The 5,074-nt window shown below is 37.6% G+C and overlaps 1 long non-coding RNA gene across 3 annotated transcripts; it reads right to left on the bottom strand.

Annotated features, from left to right (window-relative positions):
- Positions 1 to 496: 496 nt before the first annotated feature.
- On the bottom strand, positions 497 to 5,074 carry LOC132100134 (uncharacterized). Of its 3 annotated transcripts, none has more exons than XR_009423089.1 (6): positions 4,698 to 5,074; positions 4,263 to 4,299; positions 3,674 to 3,877; positions 1,733 to 2,553; positions 1,443 to 1,608; positions 497 to 674 (listed from the first exon to the last, which is right to left on the bottom strand). It is a non-coding gene; the product is annotated as an uncharacterized LOC132100134 (long non-coding RNA). The 3 variants fall into 3 exon arrangements; XR_009423090.1 differs by having other exon boundaries at positions 4,263 to 4,296; XR_009423088.1 differs by lacking the exon at positions 4,698 to 5,074 and having other exon boundaries at positions 4,263 to 4,687.

Raw genomic sequence — 5,074 nt, 5'->3', positions numbered from 1 at the left:
GTAATTTTATATATGTGATATTACAATGCATTGTTGTAAAAGCACAACTGTATACTGTAACTTCACAGCTTCAATGACACAGCAATTACTGTGATATTACAGTACATCACTGGGGAATTACAATCTTTTGCTGTACATCATTACAACAAGGCCCTGTACTTTTACAGTGTGTACTGTAAAAGTAATGTACAAGTTGACAGTAATTTACTGTGAATTTACAATGTATACTGTGGAAGTCATGCTAAAATTGTCCAATAACTTACAGTAAAAGTAATGCAGATGAAGCTTCCATTTACAGTGAATTTACAATCATTGTACCCCCCCCCCAACAAACAACTCTGAGGTAAAGTCAACGTTAGCCCAATGGCATATTTATTAACAAAAAAATATTTTTAAATTGTACAGCAGTTTGCTCCTTTCAGTCTCAAACATTATAATGAGTCCACACGCAACAGCATTGTGTAAAAATCTTGTAGTGCAAAGTTGTCTTGAAAAATTACAAAAAGAACAAGGCTACTCAAAACTGAGCCTGACAACTACTGCTGCAAAAAAAAAAAAACTATGATGCCCACTCAGAGTCAATAAGTTTCCTCAAAAGGGTGCTCACATGAGGGTTCATTGTTGTCCGCTTCTTGGTCTTTGAGCCTCTTTCAGGATTGATGCCCAGGAAGCATCTGTTAATAAGCAAAGATAGTTTCAGTTTTAAATAGACCTAAGCCCCGTTCACACCAAGAACGATAACTATAAAGATAACTATAAAGATATTGATATTAGCGTCCACACCAGCAAACGATATCGTCTGTTTATTCTGAGCGCAAATGTGTCTGCCGCTTTAAATCCTCGAGCTAGTTATAGCAGGGTGCTGATTGGATGTCAATGTTTGTATCGTTCATCAGCTGGAAAAAAATCGTTCTGAAAATGATTCCAACGATACCGTTTCTCTATGCCTTTATCGTTATAGTTGTAGTGTGGACTCTGCTATTCTTAAATATTGAGAACGATATTTAGAACTATATCTTTATCGTTATCTTTATAGTTATCATGCTTGGTGTGAACGGGCCTTTACGGTATGTATTGCAGACAGCATTTATCAAGGTGTGCTTTTTGCTGTGCTTTTTCTCCACATAAAACCCTAATAGATTTATAATTAAAAACTTGTTAGATCTTACTCTCGCCATAATTTTTTTTTTTTTACTATGAGAGGTAGCAAAACAAAATAAATAGCTGTGATTGGACCAGCAGGTATTTGTCAGAATAACGTGTAGAAACCCAGACTGATCGGCAGAGCGAAATTGAATGAGTTTGCGAGATCAGGATGGTCTCACCAGGCTAGCCTCATGTACCTCGTTTGTCAGCATTTTCGACCTCAAGACAATCATTGAGTTGGAAGCCTGTACTATAATGTGAATTACAAGATTATAAATGTGATCTTTATAAAATACCTTTGAATGAACCCCAGCGTCGAAGATCCAGCGGTAGGATACTCAAGGTTGAATACGCAATAGCTGCTGAAGAAAGCAGCTATTCCATGTAAAAATAAAGAGTGTGGGCCCATCACGACATGTCCCACGATGGATATAAGCCATCCAGAGGGCTTCATCATGTCACCTGAAATTAACAGATACAACATTATATACAAAGGTAATTATTATTTATTGTGGTCATTTAGATTTCTAGAATGAAAACAAAATAATGAGTTAGAAATGTTGATACTAGATCAAAGTAACATTACCTTGAATGATCAAGCAGGGGGTTCCGGGGAGTTCTGCAGTATTGACGTCCACAGCAGTGGCACATGGCTGTAACATAGTTAACACACAATAGCATGGATTTAGGATAAAGGATAAATATTGTTCATTGGTCAGAGGTAGTAAATCATGCAAGGTAAATGTTGATAATGTAATCACTCATTTTGCATTTTAAATATTTGAATAAAAAATCTTACATCAACTTCAAGAATCAAACTCTCTTTCGGCTCTTTGAAGTACGACATTAGGAGCAGCAGAATGCAGGCAGCCTTGTCAGAGTCTGGATCATAGCAGGCCAGAACATCACGGATCTTGGGGTTGTCCAGTGTTGCACAGTAATCCGGGATGGTCTGTCCTCGTCGACTAATTGCCTCCTGTAGCTTCTGAAGGACATCGACGTCCGTCAGGAGGCCAAAGTGCGAGAATAGGCATTTCTGAGAGAAGAGAAATGGCCATTCCTGTTTGATCTCAGACATCGCTGCAGCAGGCACTTTGTTAAGGTATTTCCGCAGGATGACGTATGTCTTTTCCATCATTGGCTCTGCTCTCTCTGCCCCACTCATTCCTTCCTCTGTGTATACAGACATACAAATGTATTGTTAGTACCCAAGTAACAATTTGGTCTTGTAGCCGCCCAACACACACAGTGTTCAGATTTTGACCAATTACTAAATTCTAAACAAAATTACCCCAAAAGACAGTAGATGGCATGCCTTAGTAGATGTTCAGCAGATCCCTCTTTATATTCTCCAACGTTGCCTCGGTCTCCCCCTCTGGCAAATCTGCTGGGCCCCACCTGACACACCTAGGAGTGGGCATCACAGAGTAACAATACTATTGGGGACGGTTATAACTCAGAAGGTGGAGCAAGTCGTCTCATGACTGAAGGGTCAGCAGTTTGATTCCCTGTTGTGACTGTCTAAATAGATCCATCCCACAGAAGTGTAACATAATAAAATAATAAAATGTTACAGTGTAATAGTGTTGTAAACACAGGTGTATTTTATCAAACTAATTAAAGGGATATTTTACCATTTGGGGAATTAAGCTCATTTTCCACCTCCCCTTGAGTAAAACAATTAATTTTTACCTTTCTCCCGTTCATCCAGCAGTTCCCTGAGTCTGGCGATACCATGTATAGCTCCAGCCTAGCATAGATCATTGGATCAGATTAGACCATTAGCATCTCCCCCGCAGAGTGACTAAGATTTCAGGAATTTGTCCTATTTAAAAGTTGTCTCTTGCTGGGTGATATCACTGCGCCCATGGTAAGTTAGCAACGTTTCTTGATTATTACACCAGAATGAGAGTATAGTTCCATGTCAAATCAGCCTAGAAAATCGCCACATTTCATTTTCCGTTACTTTTATTGCACGTTCTAACTTGAGAAAAGACAACTTTTAAATAGGAAAAATTCTTGAAATCTTAGTCACTTTGAGGGCGAGATGCTAATGGTCTAATCCGATCCAATGATCTATGCTAGGCTGGAGCTATACATGGTATCGCCAAACTCAGGGAATGACTGGATGAACGGGAGAAAGGTAAAAATCAATTGTTTTACTCAAGGGGAGGTGGAAAATTTTCTTATTTCCCCAAATGGTGGAATATCCCTTTAAGGTCAATGTATTTAGTGTACCACAACTATGCATGCCAGAGAGCCACTATGCACAATATCAGCACCCTGGCTCAGATAAATCCTAAATGGAACAAGGCCATAATCACAGGTCATTACACCTGTGTTTACTACACTATTAACATCGCAACATGATTGCTGTGAAAAGAGTACATGTCAAAGTGTCAATAAACTAGTCAAGAGAAAAGTATGTTTTGTCCTGTTTCAGGGTTATTCATTGTCATATACAATGCTTTCGAACAAATATTGACAGACTTTACATGTATATTGCCACATACATATTGCCACATACCCGTATTGGTCAACAGGACCTCTTGCCAGTCTGGCCTCTCCTGCCATTCCAGTGAGCGGTCTTCTTTCTCTGCGGCGTTGAGCAAGAGTTTTATTCCTATTTTTGTACTCCACTCTCGTTTTTACTTGTTGCAGAAGAGAGTGACATCCGTCTCCAGCAGTATCACCGTGCTTGCCAATGTCGCCAAATGATTTTGGATGGCTCCTGAAAATGTGGGTGGGATAATTAGAAAACATGTCACCATTGTGGCACCTATGACAGAAGCGTACAGCTAATGTAAGGATTAATTAAAGGAAAGAACTAAGAAAAGGAAAGAAAAAGGAGAATTACACAAAGGCAACCAACAATAAGAATTTCAGTTTGAATGCAGATTATGATCATTTATCATTGTAATTTAATTTTAGCTGTATGTCAAAAATGATAGTGGTATATATATATAGTGTTTTTTTTTCTGTAGCACTTTGAGATTGCTAACTCAATGTAAATTGCATTTACAACTTTTACAATTATTATTCATTCATATCAGGACAAGTGGGAACCCTAGTGTTAAAACCCTCCCGTTGTCGAACACAACGTGAGACTAACTTACTCAAGTTAGCTCAGTCATGTTGTAACTAGGATATCTGCTGGAAAAAAATAATAATTCATGGACCGTTTGAATCACTAAGTTATTAAAGTTAAACAGCTAACGGTTAGCCCTGCTAATCTATGATAACCTTGACTAATTACAGAAATGTGCACACATAAATAGTAAAGTTTGTCCCATTACTGGTTTTATAAACTTTACAAATACCAGATTTGTCTTAACGGTGATATTGACATTCAAAATTATAGCGAAACTCTCGTCATAACTAACATTAAGTTACTACTATTAGCAAATGCTGTGAGAGAACTTTCAACAATTCCGGGCACTTGCTAACAAAATGTGAACTGTGTCATGCGATAAACGTTTATTTGAAAGTATATATTATAATTATATTAAAATAACATGGGTGTAAGTGCTGCAAACATGCATACTGCTCACCTTCTCCATTCAGCCCGGAATAGAAGAGGAACACGATGGCGCTTTCAATTCAAAACAGATCGGTTATGTCATGTGACTTCCAAAGGCATATTTCAATACAATATTTCACTGTAATAATACTATTTACTGCTGTGAAATCCTTATTTTTTTCCCTGTGTTGCTGTGATATTACAGACCTTGTTGTGATATAACAGTAGGTTTTAAATTGCAAGATTTTACTGTAAAATAAGAGTTAAATGCTGTAAAATCCAAGGATACTGTAGTTCTTACAGGTATTCATTGGGATATTACAGGGAAACTTAATTACAACAAGTTACTGTAAAATAATACTGTTAATTATTGTGAAATGCTGCTAATTTTTAACAGTGCAGTTTTAA

Source organism: Carassius carassius, chromosome 2, assembly GCF_963082965.1.
Source record: "Carassius carassius chromosome 2, fCarCar2.1, whole genome shotgun sequence".
In the NCBI taxonomy this organism is placed as follows: Eukaryota; Metazoa; Chordata; class Actinopteri; order Cypriniformes; family Cyprinidae; genus Carassius; species Carassius carassius.
This window is presented reverse-complemented; position numbering and strand designations above follow the sequence as displayed.